Source organism: Ornithodoros turicata, chromosome 1 (genome assembly GCF_037126465.1).
Source record: "Ornithodoros turicata isolate Travis chromosome 1, ASM3712646v1, whole genome shotgun sequence".
In the NCBI taxonomy this organism is placed as follows: domain Eukaryota; kingdom Metazoa; phylum Arthropoda; class Arachnida; order Ixodida; family Argasidae; genus Ornithodoros; species Ornithodoros turicata.
Genome location: NC_088201.1, coordinates 155,127,293 through 155,146,552, shown reverse-complemented (window position 1 = coordinate 155,146,552; position 19,260 = coordinate 155,127,293). Strand labels below are relative to the sequence as shown.

Sequence of the window (19,260 nt, the reverse complement as noted above, 5' to 3'; positions counted from 1 at the left end):
GCAAAGGAGGCAGAATAATCCTGTAATCCTGTATGTCGGTCGACACCGAAGAACGTTGAGCATCCAGACTGGAGTTAGCCTTTTGAACCGCTCCCTCGGAGCTCATCATAAGCACGACCGTTTGCTTTCGCGGCCGGAAGTAGAATCCATGTGATAATCACTACACCACGGAAACAAGTACACGCTGCCAGCCGCTCCTCACCGGTGCAACTCTGTTGCATTCTCCAATGGACATCTCCACAGAGGAAAAAACAAAACAACCTGCGAGAGTGCAGGACGACAGACTATTCTCTTTCTTCTGTTCCCGTCCTACTGCTAATGAAGAAACACGTGTGTCTGTGTGTGTGTTGCTGTACGGGGGGGATATGTTTAAACGGTAACACTTTATCTTACTAATCCGATAAGCAAAAATAAACACAACCAGGGGACCATAAAACGTGTTTCTGCTCGGGATCGAACCGAGGACCTTGTGCGTGTTAGGCACATGAGATATCCACTACACCAGGGAAACAAGCACACGCTGCCACACGTTCCTCACCGGTACAACTATGTTTTCTATTCTCTAATGGACATCTCCACAGAGGAAAAAAACAGAACAACCTGCGAGAGTGCAGGACGACAGACTATTCTCGTTCTTCTGTTCGCGTCCTACTGCTAATGAAGAAACACGTGTCTGTGTGTGTTGCTGTAGGGGGGATATGTTTACAACAATAACACTTTATCTTACTAATCGGATAAGGAAGGATAAACAGAACCATAGGTCCATAAAACGTGTTTCCGCTCGGGATCGAACCGAGGACCTTGTGCGTGTTAGGCACATGTGATAACCACTACACCACGGAAACAAGCACACACTGTCACCCGCTCCTCACCGGTGCAACTATGTTCGATTCTCTAATGGACATCTCCACAGAGGAAAAAACAGAACAACCTGCGAGAATGCAGGACGACAGACTATTCTCTTTCCTCTGTTCGCGTCCTACTGCTAATGAAGAAACACGTGTGTGTGTGTGTGTGTGTGTGTGTTGGTGTACCGGGGGGATATGTTTACAACAATAACACTTTATCTTACAAATCGGATAAGGAAGAATAAACACAACCAGAGGTCCATAAAACGTGTTTCCGCTCGGGATCGAACCGAGGACCTTGTGCGTGTTAGGCACATGTGATAACCACTACACCACGGAAACAAGCACACGCTATCACCCGCTCCTCACCGGTGCAACTATGTTCGATTCTCTAATGGACAACTCCACAGAGGAAAAAACAGAACAACCTGCGAGAGTGCAGGACGACAGACTATTCTCGTTCTTCTGTTCGCGTCCTACTGCTAATGAAGAAACACGTGTCTGTGTGTGTTGCTGTACGGGGGGATATGTTTACAACAATAACACTTTATCTTACTAATCGGATAAGGAAGAATAAACACAACCAGAGGTCCATAAAACGTGTTTCCGCTCGGGATCGAACCGAGGACCTTGTGCGTGTTAGGCACATGTGATAACCACTACACCACGGAAACAAGCACACACTGTCACCCGCTCCTCACCGGTGCAACTATGTTCGATTCTCTAATGGACATCTCCACAGAGGAAAAAAACAGAACAACCTGCGAGAATGCAGGACGACAGACTATTCTCTTTCCTCTGTTCGCGTCCTACTGCTAATGAAGAAACACGTGCGTGTGTGTGTGTGTGCGTGTGTGTGTTGGTGTACCGGGGGGATATGTTTACAACAATAACACTTTATCTTACTAATCGGATAAGGAAGAATAAACACAACCAGAGGTCCATAAAACGTGTTTCCGCTCGGGATCGAACCGAGGACCTTGTGCGTGTTAGGCACATGTGATAACCACTACACCACGGAAACAAGCACACGCTGTAACCCGCTCCTCACCGGTGCAACTATGTTCGATTCTCTAATGGACAACTCCACAGAGGAAAAAACAGAACAACCTGCGAGTGTGCAGGACGACAGACTATTCTCTTTCTTCTGTTCGCGTCCTACTGCTAATGAAGAAACACGTGTGTGTGTGTGTGTGTGTGTGTGTTGATGTACGGGGGGATATGTATACAACAATAACACTTTATCTTACTAATCGGATAAGGAAGAATAAACAGAACCAGAGGTCTATAAAACGTGTTTCCGCTCGGGATCGAACCGAGGACCTTGTGCGTGTTAGGCACATGTGATAACCACTACACCACGGAAACAAGCACACGCTGTCACCTGCTCCTCACCGGTGCAACTATGTTCGATTCTCTAATGGACAACTCCGCAGAGGAAAAAACAGAACAACCTGCGAGTGTGCAGGACGAGAGACTATTCTCTTTCTTCTGTTCGCGTCCTACTGCTAATGAAGAAACATGTGTGTGTGTGTGTGTGTGTGTGTGTGTGTGTTGATGTACGGGGGGATATGTATACAACAATAACACTTTATCTTACTAATCGCATAAGGAAGAATAAACACAACCAGAGGTCCATAAAACGTGTTTCCGCTCGGGATCGAACCGAGGACCTTGTGCGTGTTAGGCACATGTGATAACCACGACACCACGGAAACAAGCACACGCTGTCACCCGCTCCTCACCGGTGCAACTATGTTCGATTCTCTAATGGACATCTCCACAGAGGAAAAAACAGAACAACCTGCGAGAGTGCAGGACGACAGACAATTCTCGTTCTTCTGTTCGCGTCCTACTGCTAATGAAGAAACACGTGTGTGTGTGTGTGTGTGTGTGTGTGTGTGTGTGTGTGTGTGTGTGTGTGTGTGTGTGTGTGTGTGTTGGTGTACCGGGGGGATATGTTTACAACAATAACACTTTATCTTACTAATCGGATAAGGAAGAATAAACACAACCAGAGGTCCATAAAACGTGTTTCCGCTCGGGATCGAACCGAGGACCTTGTGCGTGTTAGGCACATGTGATAACCACTACACCACAGAAACAAGCACACGCTGTCACCCGCTCCTCACCGGTGCAACTATGTTCGATTCTCTAATGGACAACTCCACAGAGGAAAAAACAGAACAACCTGCGAGAGTGCAGGACGACAGACTATTCTCGTTCTTCTGTTCGCGTCCTACTGCTAATGAAGAAACACGTGTGTGTGTGTGTGTGTGTGTGTGTGTTGGTGTACCGGGGGATATGTTTACAACAATAACACTTTATCTTACTAATCGGATAAGGAAGAATAAACACAACCAGAGGTCCATAAAACGTGTTTCCGCTCGGGATCGAACCGAGGACCTTGTGCGTGTTAGGCACATGTGATAACCACTACACCACGGAAACAAGCACACACTGTCACCCGCTCTTCACCGGTGCAACTATGTTCGATTCTCTAATGGACATCTCCACAGAGGAAAAAACAGAACAACCTGCGAGAGTGCAGGACGACAGACTATTCTCGTTCTTCTGTTCGCGTCCTACTGCTAATGAAGAAACACGTGTGTGTGTGTTGATGTACGGGGGATATGTATACAACAATAACACTTTATCTTACTAATCGGATAAGGAAGAATAAACAGAACCAGAGGTCCATAAAACGTGTTTCCGCTCGGGATCGAACCGAGGACCTTGTGCGTGTTAGGCACATGTGATAACCACTACACCACGGAAACAAGCACACGCTGTCACCCGCTCCTCACCGGTGCAACTATGTTCGATTCTCTAATGGACATCTCCACAGAGGAAAAAACAGAACAACCTGCGAGAATGCAGGACGACAGACTATTCTCTTTCCTCTGTTCGCGTCCTACTGCTAATGAAGAAACACGTGTGTGTGTGTGTGTGTGTGTGTGTGTGTGTGTGTGTGTTGGTGTACCGGGGGATATGTTTACAACAATAACACTTTATCTTACAAATCGGATAAGGAAGAATAAACACAACCAGAGGTCCATAAAATGTGTTTCCGCTCGGGATCGAACCGAGGACCTTGTGCGTGTTAGGCACATGTGATAACCACTACTTTTTTTTTCTTTTTTTTTTTTAATTAAAATCTTCAAATGTCTATATACAAAACATTGTTGACGCCTTCACTTCGGCGCCCACGATTAAAAAACACCCGAAGACCTGTGACACTCGTTCAGTTTACTCTTACGTTGTGTTGAGGGCTATCCGAAGGGCCTCAGTGATCTCCGATCATCGCCACGAACTTTTTCAGCTCTCTTGGTAGAGTGGCCTTCAGTCTATTTCTTGTGTTCTGCACCTTGGTTTGTAGGTCAGTGTCTCTTCCGCAGCGCTCCTTTACGACGCTGACGCACCAGTCGAGCTTTGCTGCGAGCACGACGAGAGGAATTTGAGGAGGTACTCTCCCATTCACAACATCCGTCCTGTGTATCCACAAAGCATGCAGTCCTAGAATAACTAAAATATCCCAAGCGTAAGCATCCTCCCCTGTCATATCGAGGAAGGTGATGCGGGTCCAGGTGAGCTCGCCAGAGATGCCAAGAACCATGCTGAGGTGGCCCCAAAATTGCACTGCTGCCCTGCAGCCTAAGAAGACATGAAACAAATCTTCATCTTCCGCGAAGCATATGCCACAGCGGCTTCCCCATGGCACAAAGAAGCCTTTACGGAGCAGCCAAGTTTTCACCGGCAAAGTTTGAGTATGAAGCAAGGTGAAAAACTTCAGAGTGCTCGTTGGCACTGGTAGCTTCCTTATTTTCTTTAGGACCCTGTCCTGTTCGTGTCCGGGATACGCTGTTCGGTAGAGAGGAGCAGGAAAGATATCACTTATCAGGTCCCAGTACAGTTTACGTCGTCGTACTAAAGCCAGGTAATCCCACGAATATCTGCTGCTCAGGAAGTCTACAGCTTCTGCTATTCCTTTGTAGAAGATGAGGGATTTCTTTCGCAACGGGACACCTGCACTCGAAACATTGTATCTGTGCAGAAAAGGAGAGCCCAGTACCTGTAGAGCCCACTCAAGAATCGGTTGTTTCCGCTGACGGAAGTACATGAAGCGGTGAACTAGAGTTTTCACCGCTACATTCACCAGTCCGAATCCACCACTTTGTCCACAGTGAAAAAGATTAGTTCTCCGCATCCTTTCGAAGGCGGACCCCCATACGAATGTCGCAAAAATTCTATGCACACGGTGTGCGCTCGCAGCAGGGCACGGTGTAGCCTGGGCTCGATAAAAGAAAATTGGATACACCGACGTGTTGCAAATGAAGGACTTGGTTAGGAAAGATACATTCCTGCCTTCCCACTGCAGAAGCGGGGCCCGTAGATGCTGAATGTGAGGATTCCACTGCTCGATCAGGGGTGCCGTCGAAGCAAAAGCAATACCGAGGTATTTTGAGATAGTCTGATCCCACTTGATTCCGGCAAACCACTCAGGGGTTACATCCCAGTGCCCTAGCCAACACCCCGACGTCTTCTCCTTGTTGAGGCTGGCTCCGGAGACATTGCTGAAGTTAGTGACGTGTTCAATTACCATTGGCACGTGCTCTCTCTCTGAAAACACGACCGCTACGTCGTCTGCATAGGCCAAAACATTCAGGTTTCCTACCGGTGTTTGGAGTCCCTTCAGACGTACGTCCGCTAGCAGGCACCTGCAGAGTGGCTCCAAGTATAAGGCGAACAGTATCGGGGACAAGGGGCAGCCTTGCCGCACAGATCGCTTCACAGGAATTGGTGCGCTTGGATTCCCATTTATTAGTAGCGTTGTCGTAATGTCTCTATAGCATACTTTGATCCATGTGTTCATGTAATTTCCGATTTCACACCACTCCAACAGAGCAAACAAGAAGTCATGTCTCACTCTGTCGAACGCACGCCGGAGATCAAGCTGAAGCACGCCCAAACGTTTGTCCAGCGCACCTGCTGCTTCCACCACTGTCCGCATCAAGTGCAGGTTGGTCACTAGGGAACGACCCTTGAATCCGTAAGGTTGGTGATGCCCCACTACCGGGCCGAGTGCAAGCTCCAGGCGTCTAGCTAAAATCTTGGCAAGTATCTTGTACTCCGTTGACAGTAGGCTGATCGGACGGAAATCCCCAACACCACGAACGTTGTCCTTGGTCTTCTTCTTAATAAGGACGACGTGAGCTTGCCTCAACGAAGGAGGGAGAAGCTTTCTTCGATAGACATCGCTGAAGACAGCTTTCAAAATAGGAGCGACGCGATCACTGAACACTTTGTAGAACGCGGAGCCAAACCCGTCAGGACCCGGAGCCTTTCTTCCAGGCAGGTTTTTAATCGCCCAGGCCACCTCCTCTATGCTGATTTCTTCATCTAGCTTTTCTTTCCGGTCGGCAGCAATTTTTGGTACCTGCTGAAAACAGGTTGTTACCCGATGTCTTGCGGAGTTATCGGTCTGGGCAAACAATTCCTTGTACTCTGCGACGAAGACCTCCTCGATTTCTTTCGGATTACGTTTGATCCCATCGCCAACTCGTACTTCGGTTATAGCTTTGTCCTCGCAGCGTTTCCTTTCGAGGGTGGCGAAAACTTTCGCAGGTTGTTCTTCCCGATCGATCACACGAGCCCTGCTGCGGATCATTGCTCCGGTGTATTCTCTATTCATGTGGGCAATGAGCTGGTCCCTGCAGTGACGTATGTCGTCGGTAAAGAGACCCGGGGTTCTCTCCTCTTCCCTGATTAAACGCGTAAGAGCTCCAATAAGGCAGGTTTTCTCTTCTCTCATTCTGCTGCAACGAAGTTGTCCAGCTCTGATGGCTGCTACTTTAAGGCGACCCTTGAAAAGCTCCCACGAGCAAGCGTTGATGTCTTCTCCTATGACATAGTCGTTTAGCAGTTCGTTCACTTCACATCGGAATTCCTCGTTTTCAAGCAACGCCTCGTTGAATTTCCAGGTGACACTTTTTTTGGGCAGCCTCTTGCGACCCATCCCCACCGCAAACGTGAGAAGCACCAGTCCATGGTCCGAAAAGCTGGTAGGTTGCACTGAGTAACGGCCATTGGAGGTATTAATCTCAGCGGACAGATACATGCGATCAAGTCTAGCGTGGGAGCTACCTTGCCAGTGAGTAAACCGTAGAGAATTGTGCTGTATTCCTTCGGCAACATCACCTAAATTATTCTTGTACAGTATCTTTCTGAGTTCTACTGTTCCCGCGTCTTTCCAACCCGTGTAGGAAGACTTATCCTTGGACGACAACACACAGTTAAAGTCACCTGCTAGTAACAGCTTCGCTGGAGTACGCAGAAATTCCCGTAAATAGATAAAGAATTCTTTTCGATCCACCGCTCCATTTGGTGCGTATATTGAAACAACACGCAGAGGCTCCCCTTCCACCAAACAGTCTGCAAAACAAATGCGACCGTGATTGTCATGGCCAATATCAGGAATAACCTTGATCTTGTTGCACCTCTTGATAAACAACGCTGTACCGGCGCTCCCTTGTATGGCACGTGAGTGAAAAACCTGGTACAAATTCTTGAAAAATGAAATCAACTCCTCCTGTTGATCGGGATCCTCAATCTTCGTTTCTTGAGCAAATAAGATATCTACTCTGTTTTGTAGCAATATGTCCATAAGCCACTTTTTCCTCTTCCTGGTAATTAAACTCCTAACGTTCAGTGTGGCTACTGTAACTGTCATAATTATGTTGAACTAGGATCCCTGACCAGATGACAGCCTTTGTCCCGCGTATCGTAGGGAACATTAGGAATAGCCCATTTCTTACGTTTGGTTCGGTGGACGACAAGCTGGAATTTTTCCGTGTCTGTCGGCGTAGCTGGCGGGCCATCGATCACCTCGGACATTTCTCGCTCTGATTTGTCGATATTCCCCTCTAACGTATTATCCTTATCTTCTGCACACTGCAAGACCATAGGGGAAGCCGCAGCCTCCGCAGATCGCTGCTCAAATTCCGTTACCAGCGCAGGCACACTCGGCGAAGAAGCAGAATTCACTGGAACAACGACTTCCAAACTCTCCTTCGCAGCACTAAGGTCCGTTGGGCTCGTCATAGCGTCGTCCGTTTCTTGCTGGTCCATGGTAATGTCCTCATTATCTTCGCGGGCTCGGCGGGTCATCTGTGCGTAGGACCGGATGCAATCTTGTGTGGTGTGGCCGAAGCGACGGCAAGTGTCACATCTTGGAGTTCTACACTGCTGCCTTATGTGGCCCACTTCCCGACAGCGGAGACACAAACGCGGTCTGCCGGGAATGGATATTAGAACTTGACTGCCGCTCACCTTCAAAATGTGAGGGATTCGATCTGTAGTCACGTCTTCATGAAGCGTCAGCTTGATCGTTCTCGTAGTGGTTTCAACATTCCCGAAAAGGTCGTCGCGCCATTTTTCTCGATGCACTTCCGTCACCTTTCCAAAGCCGCCGAAAGCAAGTTGAACCTGTGTGTCGCTTACATGGTGCGGCAGCCAGAACACTTTTAGTGTCACCTCCTTCTGACACGTATCAATTAGAAGGCATTTCTTCCCCTTCACGATGCATGTCTTGTGCTGGAGTAGCTTTTCCTTCGCTTCCTGTGTGCTTGTTGTAATCAGCCAAACGTGGTTCATTTGATACGCCCCAAACTGGGCGATGTCGTTCGGGTCGAGCATGTTCTTCAAAGCAGCCTTAAAATCATGAATCTTGTACGGCCTACCAGTTATATCGGCGTGAAGAATTACGGCGTTACTGCCAAACGATTCCTTTGGCAGCGGAGGCAGAATAATCCTGTAATCCGGTATGTCAGTCGACACAGAAGAACTTTGAGCATCCAGGCTAGGGTTAGCCTTTCGAAGCGCTCCGTCGGAGCTCATGATAAACACGACCGTTTGCTTTCGCAGCCGGAAGTAGAAGTGATGATAACCACTACACCACGGAAACAAGCACACACTTTCACCCGCTCCTCACCGGTGCAACTATGTTCGATTCTCTAATGGACATCTCCACAGAGGAAAAAACAGAACAACCTGCGAGAATGCAGGACGACAGACTATTCTCTTTCCTCTGTTCGCGTCCTACTGCTAATGAAGAAACACGTGTGTGTGTGTGTGCGTGTGTGTGTGTTGGTGTACCGGGGGGATATGTTTACAACAATAACACTTTATCTTACTAATCGGATAAGGAAGAATAAACACAACCAGAGGTCCATAAAACGTGTTTCCGCTCGGGATCGAACCGAGGACCTTGTGCGTGTTAGGCACATGTGATAACCACTACACCACGGAAACAAGCACACGCTGTCACCCGCTCCTCACCGGTGCAACTATGTTCGATTCTCTAATGGACAACTCCACAGAGGAAAAAACAGAACAACCTGCGAGTGTGCAGGACGACAGACTATTCTCTTTCTTCTGTTCGCGTCCTACTGCTAATGAAGAAACACGTGTGTGTGTGTGTGTGTGTGCGTGTTGATGTACGGGGGGATATGTATACAACAATAACACTTTATCTTACTAATCGGATAAGGAAGGATAAACAGAACCAGAGGTCCATAAAACGTGTTTCCGCTCGGGATCGAACCGAGGACCTTGTGCGTGTTAGGCACATGTGATAACCACTACACCACGGAAACAAGCACACACTGTCACCCGCTCCTCACCGGTGCAACTATGTTCGATTCTCTAATAGACAACTCCACAGAGGAAAAAACAGAACAACCTGCGAGAATGCAGGACGACAGACTATTCTCTTTCCTCTGTTCGCGTCCTACTGCTAATGAAGAAACACGTGTGTGTGTGTGTGTGTGTGTGTGTGTGTGTGTGTGTGTGTGTGTGTGTGTGTGTGTGTGTTGATGTACGGGGGGATATGTATACAACAATAACACTTTATCTTACTAATCGGATAAGGAAGAATAAACACAACCAGAGGTCCATAAAACGTGTTTCCGCTCGGGATCGAACGGAGGACCTTGTGCGTGTTAGGCACATGTGATAACCACTACACCACGGAAACAAGCACACGCTGTCACCCGCTCCTCACCGGTGCAACTATGTTCGATTCTCTAATGGACAACTCCACAGAGGAAAAAACAGAACAACCTGCGAGAATGCAGGACGACAGACTATTCTCTTTCCTCTGTTCGCGTCCTACTGCTAATGAAGAAACACGTGTGTGTGTGTGTGTGTGTGTGTGTGTGTGTTGATGTACGGGGGGATATGTATACAACAATAACACTTTATCTTACTAATCGGATAAGGAAGAATAAACACAACCAGAGGTCCATAAAACGTGTTTCCGCTCGGGATCGAACCGAGGACCTTGTGCGTGTTAGGCACATGTGATAACCACTACACCACGGAAACAAGCACACACTGTCACCCGCTCATCACCGGTGCAACTATGTTCGATTCTCTAATGGACATCTCCACAGAGGAAAAAAACAGAACAACCTGCGAGAGTGCAGGACGACAGACTATTCTCGTTCTTCTGTTCGCGTCCTACTGCTAATGAAGAAACACGTGTCTGTGTGTGTTGCTGTAGGGGGGGATATGTTTACAACAATAACACTTTATCTTACTAATCGGATAAGGAAGAATAAACACAACCAGAGGTCCATAAAACGTGTTTCCGCTCGGGATCGAACCGAGGACCTTGTGCGTGTTAGGCACATGTGATAACCACTACACCACGGAAACAAGCACACACTGTCACCCGCTCCTCACCGGTGCAACTATGTTCGATTCTCTAATGGACATCTCCACAGAGGAAAAAACAGAACAACCTGCGAGTGTGCAGGACGACAGACTATTCTCTTTCCTCTGTTCGCGTCCTACTGCTAATGAAGAAACACGTGTGTGTGTGTGTGTGTGTGTTGGTGTACCGGGGGGATATGTTTACAACAATAACACTTTATCTTACTAATCGGATAAGGAAGAATAAACACAACCAGAGGTCCATAAAACGTGTTTCCGCTCGGGATCGAACCGAGGACCTTGTGCGTGTTAGGCACATGTGATAACCACTACACCACGGAAACAAGCACACACTGTCACCCGCTCCTCACCGGTGCAACTATGTTCGATTCTCTAATGGACATCTCCACAGAGGAAAAAACAGAACAACCTGCGAGTGTGCAGGACGACAGACTATTCTCTTTCTTCTGTTCGCGTCCTACTGCTAATGAAGAAACACGTGTGTGTGTGTGTGTGTGTGTGTGTGTGTGTGTGTGTTGATGTACGGGGGGATATGTTTACAACAATAACACTTTATCTTACTAATCGGATAAGGAAGAATAAACAGAACCAGAGGTCCATAAAACGTGTTTCCGCTCGGGATCGAACCGAGGACCTTGTGCGTGTTAGGCACATGTGATAACCACTACACCACGGAAACAAGCACACACTGTCACCCGCTCCTCACCGGTGCAACTATGTTCGATTCTCTAATGGACATCTCCACAGAGGAAAAAACAGAACAACCTGCGAGAATGCAGGACGACAGACTATTCTCTTTCCTCTGTTCGCGTCCTACTGCTAATGAAGAAACACGTGTGTGTGTGTGTGTGTGTGTGTGTGTGTGTGTGTGTGTGTGTGTGTGTGTGTGTGTGTTGGTGTACCGGGGGGATATGTTTACAACAATAACACTTTATCTTACAAATCGGATAAGGAAGAATAAACACAACCAGAGGTCCATAAAACGTGTTTCCGCTCGGGATCGAACCGAGGACCTTGTGCGTGTTAAGCACATGTGATAACCACTACACCACGGAAACAAGCACACACTGTCACCCGCTCCTCACCGGTGCAACTATGTTCGATTCTCTAATGGACAACTCCACAGAGGAAAAAACAGAACAACCTGCGAGTGTGCAGGACGACAGACTATTCTCTTTCTTCTGTTCGCGTCCTACTGCTAATGAAGAAACACGTGTGTGTGTGTGTGTGTGTGTGTGTGTTGATGTACGGGGGGATATGTATACAACAATAACACTTTATCTTACTAATCGGATAAGGAAGAATAAACACAACCAGAGGTCCATAAAACGTGTTTCCGATCGGGATCGAACCGAGGACCTTGTGCGTGTTAGGCACATGTGACAACCACTACACCACGGAAACAAGCACACGCTGTCACCCGCTCCTCACCGGTGCAACTATGTTCGATTCTCTAATGGACAACTCCACAGAGGAAAAAACAGAACAACCTGCGAGTGTGCAGGACGACAGACTATTCTCTTTCTTCTGTTCGCGTCCTACTGCTAATGAAGAAACACGTGTGTGTGTGTGTGTGTGTGTGTGTGTGTGTGTGTGTGTGTTGATGTACGGGGGGATATGTATACAACAATAACACTTTATCTTACTAATCGGATAAGGAAGAATAAACAGAACCAGAGGTCCATAAAACGTGTTTCCGCTCGGGATCGAACCGAGGACCTTGTGCGTGTTAGGCACATGTGATAACCACTACACTTTTTTTTTTTATTCATATAGTTTAAAAGTAACACTCAGTAAAAAAAGCTGACATATCTTCTGTCAGCCGAAGATGCCGTTCAGCAGAGCCCCCCTTTTCCATACAGTGCTGTCCTCAAGTCCAGGTCCCCCCTCTCAAGCTTGTTTCTTATCCCCTGCCACTGTCCGTCCAGTTCCTCTTTTGGCACCACACTTAGCAACCACTTCAACTTCTGTTTGAACTTCACTAAGGGTGGCGTTGGTTTTTCCCGGCACTCTACTTCGTCCGTTCTGAAAGACCAAAGAGAATGAAGGCCGAGAACTACCAGGCACGAGACTATATGTTCGTCCTGCGTGCTTGCAACTCGGAGGTACTTAAGGTTCTGCCACCGAAGCTTCAAGTCTTGGTCTATGAAGCCCTTGAAGATGTCCCAAAACTGGATTGCCCTCTTGCAGTGCAGGAAGACGTGCAAAAGTGTTTCCTCTTCTTGCGGACATGCTGTGCAATTTGGTGCCCAAAGTATTAAGAAGCCCTTTCTTTCTAGCCATGCTTTTACTGGCAAAACTTCCCAGTGGAACAGAAAAAAGAAGTCCTTCGAACCAGTGGGAATTAACATTTTCCGGACCCTTCTTAATACGCCTTCTGCCCCTTTCGGAGGGTTACATTGTCTGTACAGAGGAGTCGGTACTATTGCAGATATCGTATCCCAGTACAGAGTCTTCTTCTTTACCGTTGCGAGGTAGTCCCACGAAAACCGTTCTTCAAAGAAACCTACAGCATCTGCTACCTCTTTGTAAAAGGAAAGGACGGCGGAACGACGGTAGCTACAGTTTCCTGTGACTGTCCATCTGCTGAGATAAGGGTTCCCGAGCAACTGAAGTGCAGACCTTAGCAGCGGGTCCTTCTGATCTCGGAAATACATAAATCTGTGTACTTGCAGTTTGATGATAACGTTGACCAATCCGATGCCTCCTTTCTTCAGGCTTAGGAACAAGTTTGACCGCCTCATCTTCTCCATTGGCGATTTCCAAATGAACATAGCGCATTTCCTGTGAAACCTGTTCATGGCGCCCTTGTCGATGCTGATGCACTGTGCTGCATAAAAAAATGCCGGGTACAAGACGGAATTACATACGTAAGCTTTACTGGGGAGCGACAGATATCTGCCGTGCCATGCGAGCAGTTTTGCTGATACCAGACTCAATTTCTTTGCCCACATATCGCCCCTGTCTTCATTGAAGTGGATTCCCAAATACTTTCCCACCGTTGTCGTCCACGTTATTTGCATAAACTTCTCCGGTAAATGTCTCCAGCTTCCTACCCAGGCTCCTGATGATTTCTTCAAGTTGAGTGCTGCACCCGATACTCTCGTGAAGTCCTTGATGATGGCGATGGCTTCACAGACTTGGAGCTTGGAAGAACAGATGACGGCTACGTCATCCGCATATGCCAGGAGATTGACGTGTTCCGTGCCTAACTGGAGGCCTCTGATGTTACGGTTTTCCACCAACTTCTTACACATCGGTTCCAGATACAGAGCAAAAAGTATCGGGGACATGGGGCAGCCTTGTCTAACGGATGAGTGTATTGGAATACTTTTGCCGATCTGACCGTTCACCAGAAGTCTTGCAGTAACTTGGTTATAGCAGATTTTAATCCACTTGATGAGGAGGTCCCCTGCTTTACATTTGTCCAATACAGCGAACAGGAAACTGTGGCACACTCTGTCAAATGCCTGGGAAAGATCTGTCTGCAGCACAGCAAAGGCTTGAGAAGAGACCTCAGCAAGTTCACACACAGTTCTCATAACATGTAGATTCCTTGAAATCGACCTGCCGTGTATACCATATGGTTGGTGAATGCCAATTACCATCTGCAGTCCAGTTTCCAACCTCGTGGCTAGGATCTTCGCAAGGATTTTATAATCTGTGCACATTAGGCTGATGGGCCTGTAGTCCGTAACACAGGGATGTTCGTTGGTTCTCTTCTTTTTCGGTATGAGGACGGTGAGTGCCTGTCTCATGCTGGGTGGCAACAATCCCCTTCTTGCAATATCTTCGAAAACCAGTTTCAGAATACTGCTTAGCTCCTCGCTAAATGTTTTGTAAAATCCGGCTCCAATCCCATCTATACCTGGTGACTTGTTTCTTCCTAAACTGTTAATCGCTCGCCTTATCTCATCATCTTGTAGGCCTCCGTTGATCCTCTCCTTGCACTGTTGATCAATGACGGGGAAATCGTTTAGCCAGGTTTCATATTCTGTCTTGTTGGTTTCCTTCTCTTTGAATAATTCAACATAATGCCGGTGGAAAGCCTCCTCGATCTCCCCTTGCTTTGTGATTAGCATGCCACGCACGTAGATTTCTTTGATATTGTTCTCTTGAGTTCTTTCTCTCTCTTTCAATTGAAAAACTTTGTAGGGCGTTTCTTCTCTTCCTACTGCCTGCACCCTGCTTCTTATCATTGCGCCGTGGTGTTTTTCTTCGTACAACTTGTGAAGTTCTTCCTTTACTTTCTTTATGTCTTCCTTAAACTCGCCTGGTTTCATGCATTCGGCTTCAGCCAGCACCTCTAGGATGCTTGTCAGGTGATTCATCTCTTTCTTTTTTTCAAAAACTTTTGCTTGCGAGAATTCTATTGACGCTCTTTTAATCTCATGCTTGAACTCTTCCCTGGTTACGGCAGTGATGTCACCCTTTCTGCTATAAGCTTCTATCATTGCCATGATTTTGTCTTTGAAAGCATCGTCCTCCAATATACTTTCGTTCATTTTCCAGATACTCTTCTTATCTTTCCGCCTTGATGCATTGTTCTTCATTCCAATGGTTATGCTCACGAGAGCGTGATCAGAGAAAAATTGAGGTTTCACCTGATAGCCTCCTAGAAATGGCAGTAATGATCCTGAAGCATATATCCTATCGAGCCTTGCGTGCGACCTTCCTTGAAAGTGTGTGTACGATATGTTTCCCTTCGGGCTTGCATCCCAGACGTCCACTAGGTCCGCTTTCCTCGTAAGAATTTCCAATTCCTTTCTGCTTGGGTCACTTTCCATTCGCTTGTTGCTGCGATCCTCTTTCCTTAACACACAATTAAAGTCTCCGCAAACAATAACAGGCCACGCCACATTTATGAACTGTTCCAGCGATTGAAAGAAAGTTTTCCGTTCTCCTGAATCAATCGGTGCGTACACACATACTACTCGGGTCATATAGCGTCCGTGTAGGAGGTCGACAACACACAACCGGCCGCTTTGGTCCAAAACATAGTCCACTACTACAAGCCCCGCCTTCTTCCTGACGAGAATCAAGCTTCCGGCGCACTTTCCTGTCGCTGAAGAATGATAGCAGAAAAAATCAGTTTTGAAGAAATTGACGAGTTCCTTTTCGTCTTCGAGCGTTGAGACCTTGGTTTCTTGTAGGCAAGCAACATCGATCTTTTCCGAAGATAACAAGTTGGCTATCAAACACTTTCTTCTGTACGACCGAAGACTTACAAGATTTAGCGTTGCCAATTTTATCTTGTTATCACGTCCCATCTTGCTTTATGATAGATGCTGCTCTTATCTTCTTTCACTTAGTAGAAACCAGGTTCATCTAGCTGAGACGATCCAAATTCTTCTAAAGGAATTTCCGTTGTGAGGCCTTGTTCATGACATACTTTCTTCTTTGGGCCTAAATCTTGTTTTTCTTGTCGGCCGTCCACAGTTCCGTGATTCTTATCGTCTATTTCTTCACCCTTCCGTTTCCCTGCTGAGTCGTCGACATGCCCGCACTTTGTTGGTTCCTGATGTTTTTCCTGTTTCTGTTCGCATTTATCCAGAGATATCTTTGTTTTCGTCCGTTCGATGTTGGCGCTCAAGCCTTCGTCATTTGAGCGCGCTAGTTCATTTTGCATTGCGGCTTCCGTGTCTTGAACATCCATGGCCAAGTTCTCGTCGCTGGTTCTTGGCGCACCCCTTGTCATAGCTGCGTACGAACGCACACAGTCCTCTGGAACGTGCCCAAAACCCTTGCAAGTCTTACAATATTCGGTCTGACATTGGCGACGTATATGCCCAACTTGCTTACAGCGGAGACATTGAGGGGGTTTTCCAGGCACAGCCACGAGCACCGTCCCGCCCATTATTTTAAGCTGGTACGGGATACTTTCCATTGTAATTCCCTCCTTGAGTTGTAAGCCTAGTGAACGAGTCGTAGTCTCCACTCCCTCGAGGCCCTCCATTCGCCATTTCTCTCTCACGATACTTGTCACCGTCCCATAGAGTGACATTGTTCGCCGCACAGCTTCGTCGGGGACGTTCGTGGGCAACCAGTGCAGTTTAAGTGATATTTCAGTAGAATTCGGGTCAACGACCATACATTTCCTGCCTTTCACCGTCAGCTCACCTGCTCTCCGTAGTTTTTCTTTTCCAGCGTCAGAATTCAAGGTGACGATGGGTTGTTCCGGCCACAACGCATAGTACTAACCACTATGCGATCATGACTGTCGAGACGAGTGCTAGATGAGTGAAATGTAGTGGTGATGACGCACTACCCTGACCAGTACCAAAATTATTTCATGATCTGTTTGGAAAGGAATGGGAACGCGATAGGAGGAAAAACAGATCCAAGTGCCGTGACCAGGATCCGAACCTGGATTGTTCCGGCCACAACGCATAGTACTAACCACTATGCGATCACGACCGTCGAGACGAGTGCTAGACGAGTGAAATGTAGTGGTGATGACGCACTACCCTGACCAGTACCAAAATTATTTCATGATCTGTTTGGAAAGGAATGGGAACGCGATAGGAGGAAAAACACATCCAAGTGCCGTGACCAGGATCCGAACCTGGGTTGTTCCGGCCACAACGCATAGTACTAACCACTATGCGATCACGACTGTCGAGACGAGTGCTAGATGAGTGAAATGTAGTGGTGATGACGCACTACCCTGACCAGTACCAAAATTATTTCATGATCTGTTTGGAAAGGAATGGGAACGCGATAGGAGGAAAAACAGATCCAAGTGCCGTGACCAGGATCCTTACCTGGGTTGTTCCGGCCACAACGCATAGTACTAACCACTATGCGATCACGACTGTCGAGACGAGTGCTAGACGAGTGAAATGTAGTGGTGATGACGCACTACCCTGGCCAGTACCAAAATTATTTCATGATCTGTTTGGAAAGGAATGAGAACGCGATAGGAGGAAAAACAGATCCAAGCGCCGTGACCAGGATTCGAACCTGGGTTGTTCCGGCCACAACGCATAGCACTAACCACTATGCGATCACGACTGCCGAGACGAGTGCTAGACGAGTGAAATGTAGTGGTGATGACGCACTACCCTGGCCAGTACCAAAATTATTTCATGATCTGTTTGGAAAGGAATGGGAACGCGATAGGAGGAAAAACAGATCCAAGCGCCGTGACCAGGATTCGAACCTGGGTTGTTCCGGCCACAACGCATAGCACTAACCACTATGCGATCACGACTGTCGAGACGAGTGCTAGACGAGTGAAATGTAGTGGTGATGACGCACTACCCTGACCAGTACCAAAATTATTTCATGATCTGTTTGGAAAGGAATGGGAACGCGATAGGAGGAAAAACAGATCCAAGCGCCGTGACCAGGATTCGAACCTGGGTTGTTCCGGCCACAACGCATAGCACTAACCACTATGCGATCACGACTGTCGAGACGAGTGCTAGACGAGTGAAATGTAGTGGTGATGACGCACTACCCTGGCCAGTACCAAAATTATTTCATGATCTGTTTGGAAAGGAATGGGAACGCGATAGGAGGAAAAACAGATCCAAGCGCCGTGACCAGGATTCGAACCTGGGTTGTTCCGGCCACAACGCATAGCACTAACCACTATGCGATCACGACTGTCGAGACGAGTGCTAGACGAGTGAAATGTAGTGGTGATGACGCACTACCCTGACCAGTACCAAAATTATTTCATGATCTGTTTGGAAAGGAATGGGAACGCGATAGGAGGAAAAACAGATCCAAGCGCCGTGACCAGGATTCGAACCTGGGTTGTTCCGGCCACAACGCATAGCACTAACCACTATGCGATCACGACTGTCGAGACGAGTGCTAGACGAGTGAAATGTAGTGGTGATGACGCACTACCCTGGCCAGTACCAAAATTATTTCATGATCTGTTTGGAAAGGAATGGGAACGCGATAGGAGGAAAAACAGATCCAAGCGCCGTGACCAGGATTCGAACCTGGGTTGTTCCGGCCACAACGCATAGCACTAACCACTATGCGATCACGACTGTCGAGACGAGTGCTAGACGAGTGAAATGTAGTGGTGATGACGCACTACCCTGACCAGTACCAAAATTATTTCATGATCTGTTTGGAAAGGAATGGGAACGCGATAGGAGGAAAAACAGATCCAAGAGCCGTGACCAGGATTCGAACCTGGGTTGTTCCGGCCACAACGCATAGTACTAACCACTATGCGACCAGTGCTAGACGAGTGAAATGTAGTGGTGATGACGCACTACCCTGACCAGTACCAAAATTATTTCATGATCTGTTTGGAAAGGAATGGGAACGCGATAGGAGGAAAAACAGATCCAAGTGCCGTGACCAGGATTCGAACATGGGTTGTTCCGGCCACAACGCATAGCACTAACCACTATGCGATCACGACTGTTGAGACGAGTGCTAGACGAGTGAAATGTAGTGGTGATGACGCACTACCCTGACCAGTACCAAAATTATTTCATGATCTGTTTGGAAAGGAATGGGAACGCGATAGGAGGAAAAACAGATCCAAGTGCCGTGACCAGGATTCGAACCTGGGTTGTTCCGGCCACAACGCATAGTACTAACCACTATGCGATCACGACTGTCGAGACGAGTGCTAGACGAGTGAAATGTAGTGGTGATGACGCACTACCCTGACCAGTACCAAAATTATTTCATGATCTGTTTG

At 47.5% G+C, this 19,260-nt stretch overlaps 19 non-coding genes across 19 annotated transcripts; all 19 read right to left on the bottom strand.

Annotated features, from left to right (window-relative positions):
- Positions 1-772: 772 nt before the first annotated feature.
- Positions 773-845, bottom strand: Trnav-aac (transfer RNA valine (anticodon AAC)). The gene has a single exon. It is a non-coding gene; the product is annotated as a tRNA-Val (tRNA).
- A 272-nt stretch (positions 846-1,117) lies between these two features.
- Trnav-aac (transfer RNA valine (anticodon AAC)) lies at positions 1,118-1,190 on the bottom strand. Its single transcript has one exon. It is a non-coding gene; the product is annotated as a tRNA-Val (tRNA).
- Positions 1,191-1,449: 259 nt separating this feature from the next.
- Positions 1,450-1,522, bottom strand: Trnav-aac (transfer RNA valine (anticodon AAC)). The gene has a single exon. It is a non-coding gene; the product is annotated as a tRNA-Val (tRNA).
- A 277-nt stretch (positions 1,523-1,799) lies between these two features.
- Positions 1,800-1,872, bottom strand: Trnav-aac (transfer RNA valine (anticodon AAC)). The gene has a single exon. It is a non-coding gene; the product is annotated as a tRNA-Val (tRNA).
- Positions 1,873-2,143: 271 nt separating this feature from the next.
- Trnav-aac (transfer RNA valine (anticodon AAC)) lies at positions 2,144-2,216 on the bottom strand. Its single transcript has one exon. It is a non-coding gene; the product is annotated as a tRNA-Val (tRNA).
- Positions 2,217-2,493: 277 nt separating this feature from the next.
- Trnav-aac (transfer RNA valine (anticodon AAC)) lies at positions 2,494-2,566 on the bottom strand. The gene has a single exon. It is a non-coding gene; the product is annotated as a tRNA-Val (tRNA).
- Positions 2,567-2,880: 314 nt separating this feature from the next.
- Trnav-aac (transfer RNA valine (anticodon AAC)) lies at positions 2,881-2,953 on the bottom strand. The gene has a single exon. It is a non-coding gene; the product is annotated as a tRNA-Val (tRNA).
- Positions 2,954-3,226: 273 nt separating this feature from the next.
- On the bottom strand, positions 3,227-3,299 carry Trnav-aac (transfer RNA valine (anticodon AAC)). The gene has a single exon. It is a non-coding gene; the product is annotated as a tRNA-Val (tRNA).
- Positions 3,300-3,555: 256 nt separating this feature from the next.
- Trnav-aac (transfer RNA valine (anticodon AAC)) lies at positions 3,556-3,628 on the bottom strand. Its single transcript has one exon. It is a non-coding gene; the product is annotated as a tRNA-Val (tRNA).
- Positions 3,629-9,085: 5,457 nt separating this feature from the next.
- Positions 9,086-9,158, bottom strand: Trnav-aac (transfer RNA valine (anticodon AAC)). Its single transcript has one exon. It is a non-coding gene; the product is annotated as a tRNA-Val (tRNA).
- A 271-nt stretch (positions 9,159-9,429) lies between these two features.
- On the bottom strand, positions 9,430-9,502 carry Trnav-aac (transfer RNA valine (anticodon AAC)). Its single transcript has one exon. It is a non-coding gene; the product is annotated as a tRNA-Val (tRNA).
- A 307-nt stretch (positions 9,503-9,809) lies between these two features.
- On the bottom strand, positions 9,810-9,882 carry Trnav-aac (transfer RNA valine (anticodon AAC)). Its single transcript has one exon. It is a non-coding gene; the product is annotated as a tRNA-Val (tRNA).
- A 277-nt stretch (positions 9,883-10,159) lies between these two features.
- Positions 10,160-10,232, bottom strand: Trnav-aac (transfer RNA valine (anticodon AAC)). The gene has a single exon. It is a non-coding gene; the product is annotated as a tRNA-Val (tRNA).
- Positions 10,233-10,492: 260 nt separating this feature from the next.
- On the bottom strand, positions 10,493-10,565 carry Trnav-aac (transfer RNA valine (anticodon AAC)). The gene has a single exon. It is a non-coding gene; the product is annotated as a tRNA-Val (tRNA).
- Positions 10,566-10,833: 268 nt separating this feature from the next.
- On the bottom strand, positions 10,834-10,906 carry Trnav-aac (transfer RNA valine (anticodon AAC)). Its single transcript has one exon. It is a non-coding gene; the product is annotated as a tRNA-Val (tRNA).
- A 283-nt stretch (positions 10,907-11,189) lies between these two features.
- On the bottom strand, positions 11,190-11,262 carry Trnav-aac (transfer RNA valine (anticodon AAC)). The gene has a single exon. It is a non-coding gene; the product is annotated as a tRNA-Val (tRNA).
- Positions 11,263-11,568: 306 nt separating this feature from the next.
- Trnav-aac (transfer RNA valine (anticodon AAC)) lies at positions 11,569-11,641 on the bottom strand. Its single transcript has one exon. It is a non-coding gene; the product is annotated as a tRNA-Val (tRNA).
- Positions 11,642-11,914: 273 nt separating this feature from the next.
- Positions 11,915-11,987, bottom strand: Trnav-aac (transfer RNA valine (anticodon AAC)). The gene has a single exon. It is a non-coding gene; the product is annotated as a tRNA-Val (tRNA).
- A 287-nt stretch (positions 11,988-12,274) lies between these two features.
- Trnav-aac (transfer RNA valine (anticodon AAC)) lies at positions 12,275-12,341 on the bottom strand. The gene has a single exon. It is a non-coding gene; the product is annotated as a tRNA-Val (tRNA).
- Between the last annotated feature and the right edge of the window lie 6,919 nt (positions 12,342-19,260).